This window comes from Ambystoma mexicanum, chromosome 6q (assembly GCF_040938575.1).
Source record: "Ambystoma mexicanum isolate Mex_15411 chromosome 6q, UKY_AmexF1_1, whole genome shotgun sequence".
Classification (NCBI taxonomy): Eukaryota; Metazoa; Chordata; class Amphibia; order Caudata; family Ambystomatidae; genus Ambystoma; species Ambystoma mexicanum.
This window is the reverse complement of record NC_090937.1, coordinates 1,189,187,143-1,189,214,512: the sequence shown is the minus strand read 5'-3', so window position 1 is coordinate 1,189,214,512 and position 27,370 is coordinate 1,189,187,143. Positions and strand designations below refer to the sequence as shown.

Below are 27,370 nucleotides of genomic sequence, written 5' to 3'. Positions count from 1 at the left end.
GTCAAAGTACACTTCCATCATGTCCCTCCACAACACATGGGTCAGTCCAGGCAAAACACACACAGTAACAGGCATGGTGCATGCCATGGACATTTCCATGCATGTCCAATGGACTCTTGAAACATTCAATGATATGTAACTCACATGCATCATGGCTCATGCCCATCACATGCACACACTTCACCTCAGTCACATCCATCTGGCCCCAAACACACCAAACACAGCGGATACAAGGGTAATTTGGCTGCTTTACTGAATCTGTGCATTGTCACACACATGTGTCATGCATCCATGGCATGCACAAGTCACAGACACGCAGGTCAGGCACACAGACATGGCTACCATATATGTACCTGGCATCAGCACCCATCCCTCACCCCCACCCATGTCCAGGTACAGAGACTGGCATGCTCTCATGTTCAAAATCTGAATAGGGCTCCCCATGCGGCATTTCAACACATGCAACAACCATGTGCATCACACATCACTGGTCGCACATGCATTACCATGATGTCCCTGCACACATACATGCATACATGGCCTATGGCACACATACAGGCAAGTATCATAGAACCAGCACACCGCAACATGCCCTGTCTCACACAGTAATGCATGGACACTTACCGCTCAACTCCAGACGGGCCTCCCTCTCAAGGATCTGGGCGTGGAGCGCTGGGTGTACGCGTTCCAGGACCCTCATCTGGATGGAACTCATGCGGCCCCGGCCCCCCTCCACGAGGCGCCGGGCCTTCACAAGGGTCCTGGACCTCAAGTCCTCCCAGCGCTTCTTGATCTTCAGGACGTCGCGGGTTGCCACCCCCTCCGCGTTGATGGCAACCACACAGTCGGCCCAGATCCTCTGCCGTCCTTCCTTGCTGGCGCGGGACGATCCAAAGAGGGCATCATACTGCCCCAGGACATGCTCCACCAGGACACCAACTTCGGTGACAGTGAAGCTGGTGCCCCTCTGCCCCTCTGGCCTGGGGTTGCCACTGGTGCCAGATGTGGAAGTGCCCGACATGGCAACCCCAGAGGCAGGTGTGGGTGGGCAACTGGGTCCTGGGGCTGGGCTGTGGAGCGATGTAATCCCAGTCGGGAGTCTTCAGTTCCAGCAGGGGTGGACACAGCAACTGGACCCCTGTAGATGGCTGATGTGCAGGCACCAAATGGCAGGGCACGGTGGCAGCAGGCAGGCAGGCAGGCAGGCAGCAGCAGATGGCACGTGGGAGGCTGCTCGGGGCACTGGGGGTCAGTAACTCGGCCTTCTGGGCAGGAGCGTGGTCTTCCGTGTGTTTTCGCGTGGCCAGCTTGATACGGAGTGATTTGGCACGTGAAAATCCTGCACGTCAGCGTGAAATCCGAGGAAAGGCCCTTAGCGCGTAAGCGCGTCAGCACGCATACACGATTCTATTGGACCAGAGTCCCTCAGCGCGTAAGCGCGTCTGTGACGTGACCCGCACGGGTGTTCCCCACTCAGCACGTGATGACGGGGCACACGTGGAGATACTGCACGTCAGAGTGTCATCGCGTGTAATTGGACAAAAGTGCGCGTACACGCGATTGGCCTATGTATGTGTATTTAATGGGTGCGCGGCCACTTACACACGCAAGTACGTCAGCGAACCTGTATCCCGTGGTGCGTGTGAATTTCCACACGCTATTGGACTGGGAACTGGATTCCAGGGGTGCGCGGGTCACACGCTGTATCCCGTGGTGCGTGTGAATTTCCACACGCTATTGGACTGGGAACTGGATTCCAGGGGTGCGCGGGTCACACGCTGTATCCCGTGGTGCGTGTGAATTTCCACACGCTACTGGACTGGGAACTGGATTCCAGGGGTGCGCGGGTCACACGCTGTATCCCGTGGTGCGTGTGAATTTCCACACGCTATTGGACTGGGAACTGGATTCCAGGGGTGCGCGGGTCACACGCTGTATCCCGTGGTGCGTGTGAATTTCCACACGCTATTGGACTGGGAACTGGATTCCAGGGGTGCGCGGGTCACACGCTGTATCCCGTGGTGCGTGTGAATTTCCACACGCTATTGGACTGGGAACTGGATTCCAGGGGTGCGCGGGTCACACGCTCGCCTAGAACACGCGCAAAGCATAAAATTGCAGACTTTAACAATAACAAGCTCAGACGCCAGGATGAACATACCGTTCCTAGCAGCAGTGGCAGTGGGCTACCAAAGGAGGAGGAGGAGGATAGTCAGGGCCAGAATATTCACACCCAGAACCAGCCTTTTCGGGATGCCTGATGACCAGGTGTATGGGAGGTACAGGTTTCCACCACACATCATACTGGACCTGGTGAGTGAGTGGGAGGATGACCTCACATCACCCACCCTGTGCTCCCAAGCACTCAGCCCACTGGAGAAGGTCCTCAATGTACTGCACTTCTTAGCCACTGGATCATTTCAGCGGACAAGTGCCATAGTGAGTGGGGTGTCACAGGCCACCCAGTCACGCTGCCTACACCAGGTCTTGAACATCATGACTGCACGCCCATCAGTCCGCAGGCACATATACCTGCCCAGAACACCTGCAGAAAGGCATGCTGCCGCCCTGGATTTTTACGCTGTGGCACGATTCCCCAAAGTGCTAGGTGCCATCGACTGCACCCATGTGGCTCTACGTCCCCCCAGGGCATCTGAGCACATCTATAGGAACCGCAAGCACTGGCATTCCATCAACGTGCAGGTAGCATGTAATGCCAAGGGCATCATCACCTCAGTATATGCCAACTATCCCGGCTCCACCCACGACAGCTTCATTTACCGAATGTCCACCCTAAGCCGGGACCTAGAAGCTGGCCGGCATGGCGATACATGGCTGCTTGGTGAGTATGTATGCCACTGCACATGCATGCATGTTGGATACTGAGCAAGGTCACAATCCCACCAATGATACCAATCACCACCTCCACAGGGGACAGTGCCTACCCTCTCAGCCCCCACATGATGACGCCAATTCGGAACCCCACCACGCCACCCCAGGTAAGATATAACACAGCCCACATTACAACCAGGGGCATAGTGGAGCGCACATTCGGAGGGCTAAAGTCACGCTTTCGCTCCCTTGACCGTTCTGGCGGGCAGCTGTTATACGCTCCCCCAGTAGTGTGCAGGATCATAGTGGCAGCATGTGTCCTGCACAACGTTGCAACACGCCGGGGCCTGGCCGTGGACATGGTGGTGGCCCCACATCCCCAACCACATGCACAGCCGCTGCGCATGGGAGGGGAAAGGGCACGGGGGGAGGCAGCCCGTACACAGCTAGTGGCTAATTACTTCACATAGAAATCACACCCCTGTGGAGTGCACACTGCCCTGGCACATTCCATCTGACAATCAATGATGACTCAACCTGACACTGATCCTGAATGTCTGGAGAATGAACCGGGAATACCATGTCAGCCTGAGATTGTTCACCTGGAAGTGTCACAATGTGTGCATCCCTACCCACACAGACACCACCAATGCAGTTTTGTGAAGTTACACATTGAAGCAGCTAAAATGAATACCCACTTGCAAAATGCAACAAGAGGACAGTGCCATGTCAGCCAACCCAACCCCAGCACCGCCACTCGACACACCGTGCCATGTCATGCTAATTGCAGGTAAACAAAGTAATCCCCACAACATGACATCAGTCTCACTATGTACAGTGGCACTATTAGAAACCTGCAACACCTGAAATGCTCACAGCAATGCCGGACCAACAACATACTTGAGCACGTAGTACCATTAACATGACATCACAAATGTTACATATTAGTAGTCTCACCACCTGGAAATGCCTGCACTCCCACCACTACCAACTGTGCAGTGTTGTCGCCATGTAGAGTTGTAGGTGCACTGCTGCCAACATGGTCCCCATCTCCAGACTAGAGGTCCTTGTGTGGACATGAGGAAGGGACCTGCAAATTGGGAGGTAGACACAGAAGAAGAGTTACACATCAATGCAACATGCAGTGTACAACACAACAGCAATATGCACTATGAATGTATACACAGTATTGACTACAGACTGGCCACACAGCTCATGGGAGTCCAACGTCACTGTGTAATTCACTGTCACTTGGGCACACCCTTTGCAAGCCCATGGAAACGGGAAGCAGGAGGGGTGTGTGTGACTCAAACCCAAGCATCTGAACCAAATACATTACAAGCCTGCATGTGCCCAGCCACAATGCAGCGTATGCCCACAGGAACCACGGAAGCCAACAGATCGAAGCCAACAGATCGTCCCCAAAAAATTGGGAATAAAAGAAATCAAAATAAAAATAAAAATAGGAAACAATCAAAAATGGCCATTGATGGGCCCGGGGGGGTTGGGGAGGCCACCCAGGAGGTCCGAGGACAGGATGCACACCAGAACCCACCTGCGTGGATCCTGGGAAGATAAAACACCTCCATGGGCTCATGGCCCACACGGCTACCCTATTGTGGGAGTATCACTGCTGTCGCTATTATCACCCTGTGCAGCTGCATCCGGAGGTGGTTGCACTATGGGAGGCAGCCCACGCAAGGCCCTAGTCTGCTCCTCCATGGCTGCAAGCATGCGGGTGTGGTAGGTCTGGTTCTGGAGGATGAGTGTGCGGAGGTCCCCATGCAACAACTCACGGGATGCCCGGACCTCCGCCCTCGTTGCCTGCATCTCAGCTGAGAGCGTACGGGTGAGACGCTCCAGCTGCTGTTCTGTCCTTTGGTGTGTTGAAGCCTCAAGCTCAACAAGAGTCGTCCTGAGGTGAAGGAGCTCCTGCCTCAGGGCTTCCCTGTGGCCCTGGGACTCAATGGAGATGGCCTCCTGCAGAGTCGCCAGTGCCGCCCGCCTGTCCCTGTTGGACCCCAACATGTCCTCCCTGTGTGACTGGCAGATGGAGTCGGTTGCCTGCTCTAGTCGCTCCATCAGCCTTTCTGGGGGGACAATGGAAGTGGCCACCCTATCCATGGCCTGAGCCATCATCTCGGATGATGCAGCCTGTTGGGTAGCCATACCGTAAATGGATTGCTCCCATGCGGTATTGCCGGGTGGCGTACGGCCACCACGTCGGCGGGCACCACACCTGTCTGGGGCAAGGCGAACTGCGCCTTGCTGTGCCGGCACTGCCTGAGGCTGCAGGACTGCATTCCCCCTCTGATCTGCTGGCCCAGGAACAGGATCAGATGTCGCGGAGTGTGACCCTGCATCCGTAACCACCGAAGGCGTAGCTGCCAACACTGACATCCCCATGGAGGGTACTGACCCTGGTGCAGGTGGGTGAGACAGAACATAATCCCTCCCTGGAACACTCACCTGCGACGGCACGTAGGTCTCATCCGAATCAACGCCTGAGTACAGCTCGGGGGAGGTGCAGCCAGAGACACCCCTTGAGAGCACGACCTGCAGCACTTGTGGGTTCTCCCCCACCACCACACCACATCCCTCACTGGTGGTTGGTCGGCCCTGGGACACCTCCTGGGTCTGCACCATCTCCACAACCCCAGCAGTATCAGGTGCGTCTTCCCCTGCAAAGACATGAAAACAAAGAAATGGAAACAGGCATTAGCACCATGGCACACATTGAGGGCTGAGAAGCAAGAGAACCAGTACTTGATTGACACATGTCCCACATGACTAAAACCCTCCCATGCATGCACCCTCACTGCGTATGAAGTGCAGGCAAATGGCACACACTGATGACACCAAGATGGAATATGAACACATTTTCTGCATGCTGCCTGGCAGTGGCATCACACATTGGCCTGTGATTGGCAGGTGAAACACACATGCCATCACACAGATGGCATGTACCATTGCTATTGAGTGAAGATGGAGAGGAGGGCAGCACCTATTCATTCAGTCCAGTTCCCGCATGTAATTGCTTTTCAAATTCTAACAGGTCAGATTTTTCACCTGGAGCTGCCAGTCTGAAATGGTCAAATTGCACAGGGACATGTGTGTACAAATGATATCCAGGTAACAAAGTCACTCCACTTTACCATACCCATGTCAGACATGTGACTAGTGGACAGCGACATGCCTAGTGAAAGTGGTGGAATGCAAACAAACTGACTGAATGAACAGTGAAAAAGAAGCAAATATGTTGTGTCAAGGTGACACTTCAAGGGCAACTGGCGTGCAGTTGTGCTAGATGTCTACTGTTGGCAGAAGGGATACTGCTATGGCCAAATGCAGCTGCGCAGGAAGGATTGCATGAAGCACATGGCTGACCCATACGACTCAGGCGCACACACTCTCACCTGGCACCCGAACAGAAGCCCTCACACACACACCATGCACATGGATGACACACACATGCATGTGCACTCACCGGACAATGCCTCGTAATCAGCCAGATCTCCCACGCCTTGGATCTGTTCCTCCGTGACGTAGGTCCCAGCGACTGACTCATGTGGAGTGAGTTCCATGTCTACTACTGGAGACCCACCTCCAGTCACTAGAGTTGCGGCATGACTTGAGGCCAGCTTACTCTTTGCCCTGCGCTTTAGGTCATTCCAGCGCTTATAGCAATCATTGGCTGTGCGCCTCACGATTCCAAGGGCACTTACGATGTCCGCAACGGTCTGCCAGTGTGCCTGGCGTTGTGCAGGTGTGGTCTTGGATCCTGCAACAATGACCATCTCGTTGTCATGTCCGGACACATACTCAACAAGTGCATTCAGTTCGTCATCCGTGAAGCTGGGCTTCCTGGACGGGCCGGACTGTGTAGCCGTGTCTGGGGCATCAGCCTGTGCCGGACGAGCACTCTTCCTCTTCCGCTTGGAAGGTGGTGGTGATCCTGAGTGTCCTGCGCCGCTCTGGACACTAGGGGCAGGAGCCCTGGTGGACTCTGTATCAGGAGTGTGGGATTGCACACTCAGCATGGGAGTTGGTGCAGGCATTGGCTCTAGTGTGATGGTGTCAGGGGGAATGTCAGCAGCATGGACTAGGACCGACACTGTCCTGGCTGGGTGTGTGAGGGCTGGGGTGGATGGAGCCGCAGCTGCCCCTGCAGCCTCTCCGCCCTGCCTCCTTGGTGCAGCAGATGACCTTGCTGCCCCAGATCCACGTGGCATGATGGCATCAACGTGCACCAGCGCACGTGTCGTAGCCCTGCTGACCTGGAAGTCAGCCATGGAGTCAGCCAGGTCTGGTGCCACAATGGGCTGGTCCAACAAGGGCTGAGCATGGATGGTGTCAGCCACATCAGCCTCAATGGGAGGGGGGGAAGGGAGGGGGATTGTGGGTGCCCGTGACTGGTCCTCCACACATGGGGGGACAGGCTCACCCTGCAAGTTACGACCACGTCCCCTACCGGATCCACCACGGCCACCACTTGTGGCTCTTCCACCTTTGCCACCCTTACGGAATCCTCGCCTCCCAGCCATGGCACTGATGTTAATGTGCGTATGGGAGTGGATGTAGACTATTGTCCTGGGCAATTGGGGGTCAAAGGGGTTGGGTACCAGATGGTAATTGTACCCTAGTGCTCTAGCAAGGCTGAATGTAACCCCTGGGGAAAGATGACGGGTCACGCAACGCACAGGAGGCCCAAAAAAGGGAGATGACGTGCACGCAACCCCTCCTAGACCACGTGTGCAGAAAGAAAAACCTGCACTACGCTGTGGCACCCAGTAACACAAGAATGAACGTATGCGTGTCACACGCAGCCTAGAATGACCTCTGAAGGGGTAGGCTACACACGGGGCAAGCACAGATGTTAGATACATGCGTGACTCACCGTCTGCCTGGTAAACGAGCGTGTAAAAGGAGCACGTTTGGTTGGCAACACCCCCGCCAAAAGAAGATTTGTCCGCTGTCTGAGGAGACAGGACAACAGTAACAGTAGAAGGGAACACTGTTTGAGGGAACAGGCCCAGGTAAACCAGTAAAAGAGAAAAAAGAGAAAAAGCTGTCAGAGGTAACAGGGAATACGAACTTGAAACGCCGTGAAGTAAATCGCGTGTGAAACGACAAGAAGTACAGAACTCACCCACTCGCTCTCCACGAAAAGCACGTACAAGGAAAACGTGTTCTACACGTACCTTTTATACAGGCCCACACGTCCAGCGTCACTTACGCGGCGTGTACGCGCTAGGGCCATTTCCACCTATTCCATGCTTTGTCACTTCTGCGTGTAGGGCCATTTCCACCAATTACACGCTTTGTCACTTCTGCGTGTAGGGCCATTTCCACCAATCACACGCTTTGTCACTTCTGCGTGTAGGGCCATTTCCACCAATCACACGCTTTGTCACTTCTGCGTGTAGGGCCATTTCCACCAATCACACGCAATTACACTCTGACGTGCAGTCTTTCCACGTGTGCTCTGTCATCACCTGCTGTGTGGGAAACACCTGTGCGGGTCACGTCACAGACGCGCTTACGCGCTGAGGGCCTTTCCTCAGTTTTCACGCTGACGTGCAGGATTTTCACGTGCAAAATCACTCCCTACCAAGCTGGCCACGCGTACGCACACGGAATACCACGCTCCTGCCCGGAAGGCCGAACTACTGCCCCCCAGAGCCGAGCACTCCCACCTGCTGCTGCCTGACTGCCTGCTGCCCCTGCACTGCTGGGGGGTGGGGGTGGTGGGAGACATGAGTGGGGGCCTGGTGGAGGGTGCCCCTGGTGGCTGGGGGGTGGGGGTGGTGGGAGACATGAGTGGGGGCCTGGTGAGGGCTGCCCCTGCACTGCTGGGGTTTGGGGGTGGTGGGAGACATGAGTGGGGGCCTGGTGGAGGGTGCCCCTGGTGGCTGGGGGGTGGGGGTGGTGGGTGACATGAGTGGGGGCCTGGTGGGGGCTGCCCCTGCACTGCTGGGGTTTGGGGGTGGTGGGAGACATGAGTGGGGGCCTGGTGGAGGGTGCCCCTGGTGGCTGGGGGGTGGGGGTGGTGGGTGACATGAGTGGGGGCCTGGTGGAGGGTGCCCCTGGTGACTGGGGGGGTGGGGGTGATAGGGGACATGAGTGGGGGCCTGGTGGGGGCTGCCCCTGCACTGCTGCGGGGTGGGGGTGGTGGGAGACATGGGTGGGGGCCTGGTGGATGCTGCCCCTGCACTGCTCGGGGGTGGGGGTGGTGGGAGACATGGGTGGGGGCCTGGTGGAGGCTGCCCCTGCACTGCTGGGGGGTGGGGGCGGTGGGAGACATGAGTGGGGGCCTGGTGGAGGGTGCCCCTGGTGGCTGGGGGGTGGGGGTGGTGGGTGACATGGGTGGGGGCCTGGTGGAGGGTGACCCTGCACTGCTGGGGTTTGGGGGTGGTGGGAGACATGAGTGGGGGCCTGGTGGGGGCTGCCCCTGCACTGCTGGGGTTTGGGGGTGGTGGGAGACATGAGTGGGGGCCTGGTGGAGGGTGCCCCTGGTGGCTGGGGGGTGGGGGTGGTGGGTGACATGAGTGGGGGCCTGGTGGGGGCTGCCCCTGCACTGCTGGGGTTTGGGGTGGTGGGAGACATGAGTGGGGGCCTGGTGGAGGGTGCCCCTGGTGGCTGGGGGGTGGGGGTGGTGGGTGACATGAGTGGGGGCCTGGTGGAGGGTGACCCTGCACTGCTGGGGTGTGGGGGTGGTGGGTGACATGAGTGGGGGCCTGGTGGAGGGTGACCCTGCACTGCTGGGGTGTGGGGTGGTGGGAGACATGAGTGGGGGCCTGGTGGAGGGTGACCCTGGTGGCTGGGGGGTGGGGGTGGTGGGAGACATGAGTGGGGGCCTGGTGGAGGGTGCCCCTGGTGACTGGGGGGGTGGGGGTGATAGGGGACATGAGTGGGGGCCTGGTGGGGGCTGCCCCTGCACTGCTGCGGGGTGGGGGTGGTGGGAGACATGGGTGGGGGCCTGGTGGAGGCTGCCCCTGCACTGCTGGGGGGTGGGGGTGGTGGGAGACATGGGTGGGGGCCTGGTGGAGGCTGCCCCTGCACTGCTGGGGGGTGGGGGCGGTGGGAGACATGATTGGGGGCCTGGTGGAGGGTGCCCCTGGTGGCTGGGGGGTGGGGGTGGTGGGTGACATGAGTGGGGGCCTGGTGGAGGGTGACCCTGCACTGCTGGGGTTTGGGGGTGGTGGGAGACATGAGTGGGGGCCTGGTGGGGGCTGCCCCTGGTGACTGGGGGTGTGGGGGTGATAGGGGACATGAGTGGGGGCCTGGTGGGGGCTGCCCCTGGTGACTGGGGGGGTGGGGGTGATAGGGGACATGAGTGGGGGCCTGGTGGGGGCTGCCCTTGGTGAATGGGGGGGTGGGGGTGATAGGGGACATGAGTGGGGGCCTGGTGGGGGCTGCCCCTGCACTGCTGGGGGGTGGGGGTGGTGGGAGACATGGGTGGGGGCCTGGTGGAGGCTGCCCCTGGTGGCTGGGGGGTGGGGGTGGTGGGAGACATGAGTGGGGGCCTGGTGGGGGCTGCCCCTGCACTGCTGGGGTTTGGGGGTGGTGGGAGACATGAGTGGGGGCCTGGTGGAGGGTGCCCCTGGTGGCTGGGGGGTGGGGGTGGTGGGTGACATGAGTGGGGGCCTGGTGGAGGGTGACCCTGCACTGCTGGGGTGTGGGGGTGGTGGGTGACATGAGTGGGGGCCTGGTGGAGGGTGACCCTGCACTGCTGGGGTGTGGGGGTGGTGGGAGACATGAGTGGGGGCCTGGTGGAGGGTGACCCTGGTGGCTGGGGGGTGGGGGTGGTGGGAGACATGAGTGGGGGCCTGGTGGAGGGTGCCCCTGGTGACTGGGGGGGTGGGGGTGATAGGGGACATGAGTGGGGGCCTGGTGGGGGCTGCCCCTGCACTGCTGCGGGGTGGGGGTGGTGGGAGACATGGGTGGGGGCCTGGTGGAGGCTGCCCCTGCACTGCTGGGGGGTGGGGGTGGTGGGAGACATGGGTGGGGGCCTGGTGGAGGCTGCCCCTGCACTGCTGGGGGGTGGGGGTGGTGGGAGACATGAGTGGGGGCCTGGTGGAGGCTGCCCCTGGTGGCTGGGGGGTGGGGGTGGTGGGTGACATGAGTGGGGGCCTGGTGGGGGCTGCCCCTGCACTGCTGGGGTTTGGGGGTGGTGGGAGACATGAGTGGGGGCCTGGTGGAGGGTGACCCTGGTGGCTGGGGGGTGGGGGTGGTGGGAGACATGAGTGGGGGCCTGGTGGAGGGTGCCCCTGGTGACTGGGGGGTGGGGGTGATAGGGGACATGAGTGGGGGCCTGGTGGGGGCCTGGTGGGGGCTGCCCCTGCACTGCTGCGGGGTGGGGGTGGTGGGAGACATGGGTGGGGGCCTGGTGGAGGGTGACCCTGCACTGCTGGGGTGTGGGGGTGGTGGGAGACATGAGTGGGGGCCTGGTGGAGGGTGACCCTGGTGGCTGGGGGGTGGGGGTGGTGGGAGACATGAGTGGGGGCCTGGTGGAGGGTGCCCCTGGTGGCCGGGGGGGTGGGGGTGGTGGGTGACATGAGTGGGGGCCTGGTGGAGGGTGACCCTGCACTGCTGGGGTTTGGGGGTGGTGGGAGACATGAGTGGGGGCCTGGTGGGGGCTGCCCCTGGTGACTGGGGGGGTGGGGGTGATAGGGGACATGAGTGGGGGCCTGGTGGGGGCTGCCCCTGGTGAATGGGGGGGTGGGGGTGATAGGGGACATGAGTGGGGGCCTGGTGGGGGCTGCCCCTGCACTGCTGGGGGGTGGGGGTGGTGGGAGACATGGGTGGGGGCCTGGTGGAGGCTGCCCCTGGTGGCTGGGGGGTGGGGGTGGTGGGAGACATGAGTGGGGGCCTGGTGGGGGCTGCCCCTGCACTGCTGGGGTTTGGGGGTGGTGGGAGACATGAGTGGGGGCCTGGTGGAGGGTGCCCCTGGTGGCTGGGGGGTGGGGGTGGTGGGTGACATGAGTGGGGGCCTGGTGGAGGGTGACCCTGCACTGCTGGGGTGTGGGGGTGGTGGGTGACATGAGTGGGGGCCTGGTGGAGGGTGACCCTGCACTGCTGGGGTGTGGGGGTGGTGGGAGACATGAGTGGGAGCCTGGTGGAGGGTGACCCTGGTGGCTGGGGAGTGGGGGTGGTGGGAGACATGAGTGGGGGCCTGGTGGAGGGTGCCCCTGGTGACTGGGGGGGTGGGGGTGATAGGGGACATGAGTGGGGGCCTGGTGGGGGCTGCCCCTGCACTGCTGCGGGGTGGGGGTGGTGGGAGACATGGGTGGGGGCCTGGTGGAGGCTGCCCCTGCACTGCTGGGGGGTGGGGGTGGTGGGAGACATGGGTGGGGGCCTGGTGGAGGCTGCCCCTGCACTGCTGGGGGGTGGGGGTGGTGGGAGACATGAGTGGGGGCCTGGTGGAGGCTGCCCCTGGTGGCTGGGGGGTGGGGGTGGTGGGTGACATGAGTGGGGGCCTGGTGGGGGCTGCCCCTGCACTGCTGGGGTTTGGGGGTGGTGGGAGACATGAGTGGGGGCCTGGTGGAGGGTGACCCTGGTGGCTGGGGGGTGGGGGTGGTGGGAGACATGAGTGGGGGCCTGGTGGAGGGTGCCCCTGGTGACTGGGGGGGTGGGGGTGATAGGGGACATGAGTGGGGGCCTGGTGGGGGCTGCCCCTGCACTGCTGCGGGGTGGGGGTGGTGGGAGACATGGGTGGGGGCCTGGTGGAGGCTGCCCCTGCACTGCTGGGGGGTGGGGGTGGTGGGAGACATGGTTGGGGGCCTGGTGGAGGCTGCCCCTGCACTGCTGGGGGGTGGGGGTGGTGGGAGACGTGAGTGGGGGCCTGGTGGAGGCTGCCCCTGGTGGCTGGGGAGTGGGGGTGGTGGGTGACATGAGTGGGGGCCTGGTGGGGGCTGCCCCTGCACTGCTGGGGTTTGGGGGTGGTGGGAGACATGAGTGGGGGCCTGGTGGAGGGTGACCCTGGTGGCTGGGGGGTGGGGGTGGTGGGAGACATGAGTGGGGGCCTGGTGGAGGGTGCCCCTGGTGACCGGGGGGGTGGGGGTGATAGGGGACATGAGTGGGGGCCTGGTGGGGGCTGCCCCTGCACTGCTGCGGGGTGGGGGTGGTGGGAGACATGGGTGGGGGCCTGGTGGAGGGTGACCCTGCACTGCTGGGGTGTGGGGGTGGTGGGAGACATGAGTGGGGGCCTGGTGGAGGGTGACCCTGGTGGCTGGGGGGTGGGGGTGGTGGGAGATATGAGTGGGGGCCTGGTGGAGGGTGCCCCTGGTGGCTGGGGGGTGGGGGTGGTGGGTGACATGAGTGGGGGCCTGGTGGAGGGTGACCCTGCACTGCTGGGGTTTGGGGGTGGTGGGAGACATGAGTGGGGGCCTGGTGGGGGCTGCCCCTGGTGACTGGGGGGGTGGGGGTGATAGGGGACATGAGTGGGGGCCTGGTGGGGGCTGCCCCTGGTGAATGGGGGGGTGGGGGTGATAGGGGACATGAGTGGGGGTCTGGTGGGGGCTGCCCCTGCACTGCTGGGGGGTGGGGGTGGTGGGAGACATGGGTGGGGGCCTGGTGGAGGCTGCCCCTGGTGGCTGGGGGGTGGGGGTGGTGGGAGACATGAGTGGGGGCCTGGTGGGGGCTGCCCCTGCACTGCTGGGGTTTGGGGGTGGTGGGAGACATGAGTGGGGGCCTGGTGGAGGGTGCCCCTGGTGGCTGGGGGGTGGGGGTGGTGGGTGACATGAGTGGGGGCCTGGTGGGGGCTGCCCCTGCACTGCTGGGGTTTGGGGGTGGTGGGAGACATGAGTGGGGGCCTGGTGGAGGGTGCCCCTGGTGGCTGGGGGGTGGGGGTGGTGGGTGACATGAGTGGGGGCCTGGTGGAGGGTGACCCTGCACTGCTGGGGTGTGGGGGTGGTGGGTGACATGAGTGGGGGCCTGGTGGAGGGTGACCCTGCACTGCTGGGGTGTGGGGGTGGTGGGAGACATGAGTGGGGGCCTGGTGGAGGGTGACCCTGGTGGCTGGGGGGTGGGGGTGGTGGGAGACATGAGTGGGGCCTGGTGGAGGGTGCCCCTGGTGCCTGGTGACTGGGGGGGTGGGGGTGATAGGGGACATGAGTGGGGGCCTGGTGGGGGCTGCCCCTGCACTGCTGCGGGGTGGGGGTGGTGGGAGACATGGGTGGGGGCCTGGTGGAGGCTGCCCCTGCACTGCTGGGGGGTGGGGGTGGTGGGAGACATGGGTGGGGGCCTGGTGGAGGCTGCCCCTGCACTGCTGGGGGGTGGGGGTGGTGGGAGACATGAGTGGGGGCCTGGTGGAGGCTGCCCCTGGTGGCTCGGGGGTGGGGGTGGTGGGAGACATGAGTGGGGGCCTGGTGGAGGCTGCCCCTGGTGGCTGGGGGGTGGGGTGGTGGGAGACATGAGTGGGGGCCTGGTGGAGGGTGACCCTGGTGGCTGGGGGGTGGGGGTGGTGGGTGACATGAGTGGGGGCCTGGTGGAGGGTGACCCTGCACTGCTGGAGTTTGGGGGTGGTGGGAGACATGAGTGGGGGCCTGGTGGAGGGTGCCCCTGGTGGCTGGGGGGTGGGGGTGGTGGGTGACATGAGTGGGGGCCTGGTGGGGGCTGCCCCTGCACTGCTGCGGGGTGGGGGTGGTGGGAGACATGGGTGGGGGCCTGGTGGAGGGTGACCCTGCACTGCTGGGGTGTGGGGGTGGTGGGAGACATGAGTGGGGGCCTGGTGGAGGGTGACCCTGGTGGCTGGGGGGTGGGGGTGGTGGGAGATATGAGTGGGGGCCTGGTGGAGGGTGCCCCTGGTGGCTGGGGGGTGGGGGTGGTGGGTGACATGAGTGGGGGCCTGGTGGAGGGTGACCCTGCACTGCTGGGGTTTGGGGGTGGTGGGAGACATGAGTGGGGGCCTGGTGGGGGCTGCCCCTGGTGACTGGGGGGGTGGGGGTGATAGGGGACATGAGTGGGGGCCTGGTGGGGGCTGCCCCTGGTGAATGGGGGGGTGGGGGTGATAGGGGACATGAGTGGGGGCCTGGTGGGGGCTGCCCCTGCACTGCTGGGGGGTGGGGGTGGTGGGAGACATGGGTGGGGGCCTGGTGGAGGCTGCCCCTGGTGGCTGGGGGGTGGGGGTGGTGGGAGACATGAGTGGGGGCCTGGTGGGGGCTGCCCCTGCACTGCTGGGGTTTGGGGGTGGTGGGAGACATGAGTGGGGGCCTGGTGGAGGGTGCCCCTGGTGGCTGGGGGGTGGGGGTGGTGGGTGACATGAGTGGGGGCCTGGTGGGGGCTGCCCCTGCACTGCTGGGGTTTGGGGGTGGTGGGAGACATGAGTGGGGGCCTGGTGGAGGGTGCCCCTGGTGGCTGGGGGGTGGGGGTGGTGGGTGACATGAGTGGGGGCCTGGTGGAGGGTGACCCTGCACTGCTGGGGTGTGGGGGTGGTGGGTGACATGAGTGGGGGCCTGGTGGAGGGTGACCCTGCACTGCTGGGGTGTGGGGGTGGTGGGAGACATGAGTGGGGGCCTGGTGGAGGGTGACCCTGGTGGCTGGGGGGTGGGGGTGGTGGGAGACATGAGTGGGGCCTGGTGGAGGGTGCCCCTGGTGACTGGGGGGTGGGGGTGATAGGGGACATGAGTGGGGGCCTGGTGGGGGCTGCCCCTGCACTGCTGCGGGGTGGGGGTGGTGGGAGACATGGGTGGGGGCCTGGTGGAGGCTGCCCCTGCACTGCTGGGGGGTGGGGGTGGTGGGAGACATGGGTGGGGGCCTGGTGGAGGCTGCCCCTGCACTGCTGGGGGGTGGGGGTGGTGGGAGACATGAGTGGGGGCCTGGTGGAGGCTGCCCCTGGTGGCTCGGGGGTGGGGGTGGTGGGAGACATGAGTGGGGGCCTGGTGGAGGCTGCCCCTGGTGGCTGGGGGGTGGGGTGGTGGGAGACATGAGTGGGGGCCTGGTGGAGGGTGACCCTGGTGGCTGGGGGGTGGGGGTGGTGGGTGACATGAGTGGGGGCCTGGTGGAGGGTGACCCTGCACTGCTGGGGTTTGGGGGTGGTGGGAGACATGAGTGGGGGCCTGGTGGAGGGTGCCCCTGGTGGCTGGGGGGTGGGGGTGGTGGGTGACATGAGTGGGGGCCTGGTGGAGGGTGACCCTGCACTGCTGGGGTGTGGGGGTGGTGGGTGACATGAGTGGGGGCCTGGTGGAGGGTGACCCTGCACTGCTGGGGTGTGGGGGTGGTGGGAGACATGAGTGGGGGCCTGGTGGAGGGTGACCCTGGTGGCTGGGGGGTGGGGGTGGTGGGAGACATGAGTGGGGGCCTGGTGGAGGCTGCCCCTGGTGGCTGGGGGGTGGGGTGGTGGGAGACATGAGTGGGGGCCTGGTGGAGGGTGACCCTGGTGGCTGGGGGGTGGGGGTGGTGGGTGACATGAGTGGGGGCCTGGTGGAGGCTGCCCCTGGTGGCTGGGGGGTGGGGGTGCAGGGGGACATGAGCAGGTGTGCAGGGTAGTCCCCTGTTTTGTGGGCTGCCTGCAGGGGCCGTGGAGGGTGTACAGGGAACACCTGTGAGGACCCACCCAGCCTAATCGCGTGTGTAACTTCCCACGCACCCCTGTAATACACGTACCCAGCCAAATCGCGTGTGTAACTTCCCGCGCACCCTGTAATACACGTACCCAGCCAAATCGCGTGTGATAATTCCCGCGCACCCCTGTAATACACGTACCCAGCCAAATCGCGTGTGATAATTCCCGCGCACCCATGTAATACACGTACCTGGCCAAATCGCGTGTGATAATTCCAGCGCACCCCTGTAATACACGTACCCAGCCAAATCGCGTGTAAAACTTCCCGTGTACCCCTGTAATACACCTACCCAGCAAAATCGCATGTGATAATTCCAGCGTACCCCTGTAATACACGTGCCCTGCCTAATCGCGTGTAAAACTTCACGCGTACCCCTCTAATACACGTACCCTGGCCAATCGCGTGTTAAACTTCCCGCGTACCCCTGTAATACACGTACCCTGGCTAATCGCGTGTAAAACTTCCCGCGTACCCCTGATATGAACGTTACCCGCTTTGCGTTCCTTGTTTGGCAGCCCTGTAAACTGGTCCAGGGTTAGCGCAGCCCTTTGCGATGATTTAGCGATTTTGATGGCTTTTCCTTGCGCGAGGGCGTTCTTGGGGGCGTTACTGGCGCTGCTGCAGGGTCGCTGCGATACTCTGCGCCACGGCTGGTTTGGGAGCCTAAAATCCATGAATACGCTGTGCGCGGAAATCGGTTTTAGCGCACGTGCCTGGCGCAGACAATCGCACGCGGACACTCTGCGCCAGCCGCTTGCGACACTTTTCTGCGAAATTCTATGAATTACCCTGTCAGAGTTTATTCCCTGATGTGTAATAAAATATGTGCAACTGCAGGTAGCATTCCCTCCTAAAGTTGTTTTCTAACTAGCAAGTATGGTAATAAACATTCAAGATACAATTGGTTTTGTATGAGATACATCCTGCACAAATGTAAAACTATTTTTTTTAAAAAGCAGTTAATGTTGTATAATTAATGACACTCAATGGAGAAAGCATATGCCAAGAGAACAATTATTATTTCTTTATTGTACACAATTAGTTAATATTGATTTGTGTGCATTGTGTTTAGAAATTGACAATATAAAAACATCATGACACCAATTTCAAAATACATGATTTAAAAAAAAATCCAATCAATCTGTCAAAATATAATTGTGTCCATATGCATAAAAGACAGGCACTGGTATTTATTCCATAAACATTCTGAATCCAAAAATGGTCTAACAGCCAAGACAGCTGTAAAGCTTTCTTCTTATGTTGTGAGTCTGCCTGCTCTAATAAAGCTAGTTTAGACATGTTCAAAGATGCATTTCATATATCATGATTTCTTCAGGTTCAAAGAAAACTTAAAATGAAAACAAATAACATCACGTCTCTATGTGCTATATCCAATGTGTTTCAAATCAATATGAAAATCAATTAACCCCTTAAGTGCCAAGGGAGAGGTATCTCGTCCTTGAGATTGCCCGCCTGTTGCCAATGACGAGATACCTCGTGCTTGGCACTTAAGGGGTTAATGAAACAGAAAATGTTAAAAGGCATTGAATAGCGAAATACCAAAATTACCAAAAAAGTCCTTGGCACTAGGGGGGGGAAACCCTGGCAGTTACAAAATAAATGTTACCTCAAGCTATGTAATTCCCTTGAATTAATCCTCCCACGGTCATAGTTGCCTCTAAGCAGATACAATGGATACATTGGTGGCTAAACTGTACACTAATCATACAGTGTACAGAAAAAACAAATGGCAAAAACTTACAATAATTACCTCCTTCTTCAGAACAACTTGAGCTGTGCTCATATTATTGGTGTTATCAATGGAGGCCTACTAAATTGGGTCTGTGTTGCCTTAAATTGGGAAATTATACTGGCCTGGCAGATCTCCAACATTTGGAGGCATATACCCCTGGAGGTGAATGCATTCTTCTATTTAATGCATAGATTAGGCACGTTATGCCTTAGGTGTAATAGAGTAAATACAGGATTTGGTTAACGACTGGGGCAAATCAGAACAATTGAAAACTCAGATCTTACTGGCAGGGGATTTTAATCTGCAGCTCCAGCCCATCAGAGAGTTGGAGTGGCTATGGGAGGACCAAGACAATATCTGGGACATCCAACCCCTGGTGGCTGTCAACCCTAGGAGGTTACATTCCTTTGCGATTGTCAAAGCTCATATTCTCTACAGTTAAGTATCAGGTGCTTGTAATGGCCGTCTCCCTAAGGACCAGCCAGCAAGTGTGCGTTATCTAGGTGTTAATGGCTCTTCCACCATAGATTACATCATGGTCATGATGAAGGATTGGAGCAGAGTAAGCTGTTTTGAAGTTCTACCTAACTCTGCTAGCGATTACCACCCAATATGCATTTGCTTTTATTTTGATGAGGACCACAATCCGCCTATTACTAATCAGTCAAGGTCAGAGGCTATTGTAGTTACAGGACATGCATATAAAACCATCAAAGGATAATTGATCACAACATTAAGTCAATAGTCTATGATGCTATTCTGAGTAACCTGGTAGAGATCTGTAGTGACAAGGTCTCAAATGAAGATATCCTTTTAGAGTATTAGAATCTTATTGGAAATACGTTTTCCCATTTAACTAGTGCAGCAACTAAATCTAAAAAAAGAGCACTAAATACCATCAGCTGGTATGATACCGTCTGCCAGGATGCAAAGAAACAGATACTGGCATGTCTTGATGGGGGTTCTACCATGGAAAAGGCACTCCAACGCCAGAGTAGATTTAATTATAAAAAGCTTATCACTGAGAAGAAGTGGAGAAGAAGAAGAAGATAAATTGGCTTCCAACATAATTACCTCACAGACACTCCACAACTAAGAACAAAACCAGACCTTCAGAGTACTTTGAACATATCTTACCTGAAATAGTAAGTGTACTTCATTTTACTCATATATTTTTAAACTTTCTGTATTAGATAAAAAAAAATGTATTATATTTTTTTTTTCTCACAGAAATGTCTAGTACTCTGGAATGGCTAGAGGAGCATTTCCCACATGAAGAAAAAAGCTTATGTGAAGCAAAAATGATCTTGTTTAACACAGGCCTTTGAAGTGGGGGATGTACCAACTTACTGGAAATTGGTAACAGGGGAGCAAACAAGTAGGAATGGAATTTCCGTCTGCTGTATCACTGCAGGTGCTTGGTGGCAAAATGTTTTAAGTTTATACAGAGATTTCTCTAGTCATTTAATCACCTCACCTCATGTAACCAGTTTGACTCCGCGGGTGGATGATTTTAAACTTAGTGTGTTGGATGTATATAATGCTATGGGATCACAGAAGAATGGCAAAGCACCAGGACTGGACAGGGTTCCTATATTTTCTTACAAAGATGAGTCTTGTATATGGGGACCTGTTTTATGCAATCTATTTGATGCAGTTATTAAACTTAATGTAGTCCCGACCTCTTGGCAACTTGCTTCAATAGTTCCAATATCTATTAAAAGGCAGGGAGAGATTCCCCACGCAAAATATAGACCCACCTCACTCCTGGTCAGTGCAGGGAACATTTCTGCCAAGGCTACACTGTTGTTTCTGCAGGCCTGTGTTGAGGCAAATAGTATTGTTAGTGATCTACAGGCTGGGTTCCAGAAACATAAAAGCACTTTGGGCCAAAGATTTCGACTGTTTCTTCTGGTCCAAAAATATAATGTGCTTTCAAGGATGAAATTGTATGCAATTTTTGTGAACCTCAAGACTGCCTTCGATGGGGTATCCTGAGAAATGCTTTGGCACATCTTGAGGAAAGGAAATGCACCTGCACATCTGATTTCCTCAATCCTCAATACCCTTTACATTAATAACAAAGCAGTTATGCTCTATGGCCTGGTTTCATATTGGTGAAGTCATTGACCCTTTTCATGTACTTAAGAGTGTAAGACATGTGGCTTGGCCCCCTTATTGTTCTGTGTGTACATAGAAGAGACTATTGTCTCCCTATTTCGAGAATGTTTGGATTGCCCTAGAATGGGTCTGGATAAGTATCCTGTGTTATTTTATGCAGTTGATGCTGTCCTTTTATCCATCACCCCACAGGGATTGAAACACAATCCGGATGTCTTGAGGAGAAAATGCGGGGAACTTGACCTCAACCTGAATATTGATAAAACTAAGGTTCTGTTTGTTAGGCCCTGGTTTGCTAAGCATTGCAAAGTTGGTATAGTTGTGACTGGGAATTCCCTAGAAACAGTTTTTTAATATGTTTATCTTTGAATTAGATTCCATGGTAGAGGTTTGTTGACCACTCAACTAAACAAGGCTTGCACCACACTAGGGAAGTACAGCAGCCTTAGAATTATACCGTAAAGAAGCTATTCCAGCCTTTCTTTATAGTGCAGAAATATGGGGGTGTGTGAACATAGCATGCCTAGAAAGAACAGAGAATAAACACTTGAAAAATCTGCTACAAGTCCATCTAGGCACTATTATATTTTGAACTTGATGTGAGTCCAATTGGTGAACAAGCCTCCCTGAACCCAGTACTAGAGTGGGTCAGGTTGTGGAGCATGGAGGGGCTTGGAAGTTCTTGAAATGCTTTTAAACAGTTATTGAGTTTTAAGGGGGGGAATATTCCATTGGTGGTCCATGTGAAAAATGTATTGTATAATCTAGTAACTAGGTTGAAGGGAAAAGTTCTTCTCTTGACTAGAAAGAACATTGAAGAATCCACCAATATGCTTAAACTTGCCCCAGACTATTTGGCATGTAAATTGAACTTTGGTCAAGAAGGTTATTTAGATTATATACATCCACCTTCTGCCAGAGCCTTATATGGCAGTTTTAGATTAGGGACTCTACAGATTGCAACATTCACAAAGTTTAGGGTCATCGATGGGTTGGGTTTGTGCCCCCTATGTAGCTTAGGTGAGGAAACGATTGTGCATTTTCTGTTTGTTTGTGACATGTTAAAAACCCTGATAGCTCCATACCTGAGATCTATGCTCAGGAGTGCGGATATCCGTACAACTTTGGAAACTTTGCTATTCTGCAAATGCAGCACTCACCATAATATTATGAACTGCATAGCCAAATATGTCCATTGTGCATGGTTGTGCAGAATCAGATAGTGTCTCTGCACTGTATGAATTACTCACACACTTTAAAGATGGAAATGTAACAAATTCATAAATGAATATTAATACCCGGTGGGGCAGGGGGTGTGGCATCCTCTCAGCCAATGAGGAGGCTGAGAATGAGGTCATTAACATTTGTAATCGCCCCGCTCCGAGCAGCCTCACGGCTGGAGGCCGTCATCTTCCCTACCGTGGAACAAGGTAAATGTGGTCCTCACCCTCTCCCCTCCCACCTCCCCATTCACAGAATTCCCTCCTTGCTCCCACCCCCACTTACCTTCTTTTTAGTCCATTCCGCTCCCAATCTGTGACAGGCCATCATGGAAAGGAAGAATGGACAGCGTGTGGTCCCTTCTCTCCTTTCCATGGCAGACATTCTTTTGTTTACTTTTGTAATGGGCTTCATGGAAAGATGGAAGGGACTACGTGTAGTCCCTTCTCCCATTTTCATGGTGGCCATTGTTATTTTTTACATTTTTCAATGGCTGCCAGGGAAAGGGAAAACAGACTTTGTTTTCCCTTCCCCAGCAGCCATTTTATTTTACATTTTTTGTTTCTGTTCCGAAACGCCAGTGAGTTTCAGAACAGAAACAAAAATTATTTTAGTACCCTGGTCTTACGGGCCGGGGTATTAATAGCAATAAGCCCCTCACAGGGGGGGCATTAACTCTTCAATGCCCTAGGGCCTTCATTAAGTTAACTATGGGTCCTGGGGCATTACCTGAAGTAGTAATGCCCCACTTTGAGGGGCTTATTGCGTAAGTCAATGGAATGTTCATAGGGCTGAGTGTATACTCTTCCTATTTGTGATATCTTATTTTTACATAGTTGAAATACTTACTTTGTAATTGTAGCATGATGATTATTTGGATGTTTGTCTCCACTTTTATTATTTAATTTGCATTTATGTACATATGTGATTCTGTGATGGATTGCATGGCTTTTTAAATTGCAGAATAAAGTTTGATTGATGATGATGATGAAAAGGTTTAAATTCTTTACACACTGTGTGGAATCACTGTTCCAGCATGCCACTGTATCTCTAAATAAAATATGTACCTGAGTTCATTTCGAAAAAATTGAAGAAAGTCTTTTCATCAGAGAATAGTTTTGGCTATACCATGCTATCAATTCCTATATGCATAATTGCTGTTTCACTCTAATAGGATTTACATTCCAGTCTTTTTCAGTATACGTAAAGCTCTGATCATGTGATCTGACCTATGTCGTTTTTACGAAGACAAACGCTGCCATTTTTCCCACACAGCTCGATACAGGAGCAGGACCTCATGCACAGGCTCTATGTAGTTAAGTTGTAAACCAAATGTTTTTTTCCCATGTTAAACATGTTTGACTTATAAAAATACATTAAATAACACTATAGGCATGTATGTCTGGGAATGTATTCTTCACAAAATTGCTGCTTTATAGAGACTGGCAACCGCGATGTATCATTGCCGTTTGTAATATATGTATTTTCTGCCCTTGCTATTTCTTCTTGAATATGGTATATTTAAAAAATGTATATTGTATTATCATTGTTTTATACATGTTCTTTTAATTTTTGTAATATATATGCAAAAGGCTAGATTTTTAGCCAGAAGCATTACATAAAAAAATTATAGTAATGATACTAAGACCATCTCAGTAGGGCACTAATATTCACACTTTTTGATGTAAACCCCCTCTTGGGAACAGGATTTTGAACTTGGACCCTCCTAGTCTTCGAGGTTGGGGGCAAAGTCCTTGGAGGATGGGAGAACAATGCACAGCTCACCAGAGACATCATAGGGGTAGCTTGGAGCAAAGAGTTTGGCAATTGACCAACAGCTCAGATTCCTATATTTAACTCTCAACCTGATCAGTCTCGCAAGAGACCAAACCAAATATTCTTTTACAGTGGTCCCACTGAAGTCAATATGAAGAATAATGATGGAGAGGTGAGAGGTTTCTTTATGTGGTGGGAGAATTAAAGCACAGACTGCATATGTATAAGCAGTCTCATGTCTCAAGATTGTGTGATTAAAAAACACTGGAAGGGGGGGTCGCTTGAGTCCTCCCAATCAGACAGCATCAAAATGCCAGTTACTAATGATGGAATTTACTGTGCAGTTTGGACACAGACTTCCTCACATTATTATCTTGGAATGTTGGTTTAAATTAATTGACAGTGCCTCCTACTCTATTACTCCCCTCTGGTTCCCCTGCCTTTCTTAATTATTCATTCAATTTTCCACATAAACTCACCCCTGTTCTTTCCCCTTCCATCTTGCTCTCTCTTCTTTCTCATTCACTCAAATTCTGTCTTTACTCTCTATCTTTTACACTTGTACTTTCTTGCACCCAACATGTCTCTCCTATCTCTTCTGTCCGTTCCCTCTTGTTGTTTCTCCTCTCCATACCTCCCATTCGGCTCTTATTTTTTGTCCAGCTCTCCCATTCTGTATCTTGGATCCTTCAGCTTCCATTTCTTTGTTTGGTTTCTATTGCTACTGATTTCTCTATTCTATTTATTTTCTGCTGTCTCTGTTCTACCTCCCCTTACTTCTATTTCACCTATTGTTCTCTGCTTTATTGTAGTTTCTCTAACATTCGTACTTTTGCCTTTTCCTTTACGCTCTCTTCTCTGAATGTTCCCCATTCTGTCTCTGCTCTCTTGCCTTTGGATTTTGTCTCTCCTCTCACAGTTGTCTGCCAGCTATCTCAATGGTTTTGTTTTCTCCCTGTCATGTCTCACTCTATTTGTATCTTCCTCTCGTAGTGTTTTTCAACTGCTATCATGTTCTGGTCTCCCTCCTTGTCTCCCCCTTGTGCTCCATCTTTCAATGTTCTCATTTGTCACACCAACTTATTTTGCCTTTCTCTTCCTCATATTCGCTCCTTCTCATTCTGTCTTCTCTCTCTTTCCTGTTCTGTCTCACACTCTTCTCTATTTCCATTATCTAGTACTCGCTCTTCTCCCTCCTTTTCACTATCTTCTCCACCTCTTCAACACCTGACCAAATTCTGTGCTTCGCACACCAATTTGTTCTTTCTAGCCCACCTTGTTTTCCTGCTTTCGCCTCCCAACTTTCCTTTGGTGATTAATGGCCACACCTATTCCTGGCATTTGGGGGTTTCTGTCTCCCTGTTATCTCTTTGCTGCAAAGACATAACATTAAATAATCAAAAGCCACAGAAACAAACACAACATGGATATTCTTCTATGCTGTGTTTATTACCTTAAATGTACACACTGCCGTTTCAGCAGTGGCCACCTCACTGAGCATGCTTTTGAGGCTCTGGCCCAATGGCTGCACTCACTGCTGAGCTGTGACGGGTGAGTGGTTTTTAATTGTTTTAAGACTGTAGGATTCGTAAACCCAGACTTAGCTCCAAGCCACACCAGGGTGGGGGGATTGCACAGTTTAGTAGCACTGTAGTAGCGGCCTGAGAGAACTTTCAGATTTACAATTGTATTAATTGTCAAACAACGTAAATAGAACAAAATAACAATTTATCTGTGGCCAGTTTAATCTTGGGAACATGGTTAAAATGTTAAGTTGTTGTGTATTCTATGAATTCAAAGCAAATTCTACCATAGCTACATCTCCTGATCTAACACCCCTGAGTGCACAGTCCCACCCAATAAAACAGGGACATGAAACAGGCTGCATTTGGGCTTAATATTTGATTTTATTCAAAACATGAATAATAAGGATGGTCCCCTAATTGTATGCTAGGGAAGTCACCAGCAATGTTATGCAATCACATGCAGCTTGTCTACAGAAAGAAAAGTTAACTTTCCTTTAAAGATATCACACATTTCAAAAATGCACAATTGTATGTGTAAATCAAACCTATATATATAATATATTCCTAAACAACAATATATAATTCAGTTACAACATTTCTGCTTGTCAGCCAGTGTGGTAAGGATTTCCATAAACAATAGAGAGTTCAATATGCTGTACTTTTGTTGAATAATGTATTACTCAAGACACTTCATTTCCTCCAATATCAATGACAAGTATTGATATCAGAGAAAGAAAGAAACTTTCAATTGGAGTTTCACTTGTGCTATTGACAGGTATTGGCACCAGAGTAAAGCAATACCGCACATACATTAATTTTCATCACAGTGCACATAATATTTGTTTGTATTATTATTACTATAATTATTATTAGTATATTTATTGAGTGTGGGCCTACCTTCAGTAATCAACTAGGCAGGAAAACAGAGGGGGGCAGATTGCCTTGTCTCCGGTTAGGAGGAGATTGTGTGTGGGGAGGAACAATTCATTGAATAGTAGGATCTTGGGAAACTTCCTGAAATTTAGCAGCAATTGGGTGAGTCTCTCATGATATTATGAATTTCTGAAAGAGCAGGAACAATCGCCCAACTCTACTTCACAATTTTAGACCCCTTAATGAAGGGTTCCCTTCTGTGTGCCAAATGTCATTAGAGAGATTTAAATGGTCATTTTAAGCTGCATCATGTTTTACAGAATTAAAATGGTCAAACTAATCTCCCTCTCACCCAACTAGAAATGGGTGGGGTTTTTCAGTATTTCTCTTTTTAAATTTCTATGGCTTCCATAGATTAAAATGAGTTACTCAACTATAAAGCTGACAAGTGTTGTACACCAGTCCACAGCTCTAATCTCAGAATGTACCTGTGAAAACACAGGGTACAAATTACTTTCATTTTGTGCAGACAAATATATAATTCGAATTCAAATCAGTTATCCATTTGCTGTTGCTATTGACAAAGAGCAAGGTGCATCCCTTCCTTCTTCAGTGGACCTACTGACAAAGGAGTCTTGAGGACAAATATCTAATTGCATTGGGCAATTACTTCTCACTTCTGGGGTTTTATTTTAAAGCATATAGCTTACATGCGCGCTCAAGTCTCCAGGCAGCTTTCATCCAGTCAGCTAGGCCCACCAATTTCTATTTAGAATCCGTCTCAGGAAATCAGGTTATATTTAGAAAAAGTCTGCTTAAATATTCCACTGGACGAGGTCCTGGGCAGTACTCCAATTATTTGAAGGAGTTATCGCCCTACAGCACTCACCCCCTCGGGCAGTATTCAGCCATCTGCACACTTTACAGGAACCCAGAGCTCTATCTATTTTCAGTCAGTTTACACTTATGTAGAGCCTATGTTTTCCTACACAGCGTCATCAGGCATAATTTTTGATTGGGTGAACCTTTCCATTGGTTCCCTTGAGAAGCTCCCACTTCCAGATAAAAAAAAAAACACATTTGATAGGTCTAACATATTTAATGTGTGACAAGGAGTGGTTATGTTCAATGTTGGACTCAAATCCATATGTCTTTAATAACTTTGGTTCTGATTTTGTCTCATCATTAAAGCCGTCATTGTTAAAATGGCAGTGGGAATCCAAATCTTTAGACATGTTGAATGCTTCTGAAGCATGTACGATGACAAAGCTATTAAAATTATATTGTTGTATTAATTATTTATAAGTGCTAATGTATCATGATTGGTCTCATAGGTTGGGACATGCTCTCCCAATTCTAAAATTACAATTGTCTTTCCAATAGATCAAATCATTTTGAAGTTTCAGAGAAAAATGTGTTTGGCATATCTAGTCTGTTTAATTTCTTGTTGAGTGTGCACACAGAGGTTGCATTTCAGCACAAGGTAGCAATTGAGCAGATCAAAATTCTTTTTCAAGTTCATTAGAATTTATCAGGACTCGTCAGGTTCTGAACCAAACTTAATCAAATCTAAATGTATTGTAATCAATGAAGTATATCATTACTGTTCAAAAAATCACAAATACCATCGGTTATGACCCAGTAATTATTGTGAGATATATTTTGGTTATTGTATGCCTTGTCACTAATTGGGCACCCCTAAT

At 53.6% G+C, this 27,370-nt stretch overlaps 1 protein-coding gene across 1 annotated transcript in view; it reads left to right on the top strand.

Moving 5' to 3' along the window:
- NWD2 (NACHT and WD repeat domain containing 2) overlaps positions 1-27,370 on the top strand; it is a 935,261-nt gene that overhangs the window by 490,441 nt on the left and 417,450 nt on the right. The gene's annotated exons all lie outside the window — the stretch shown is intronic.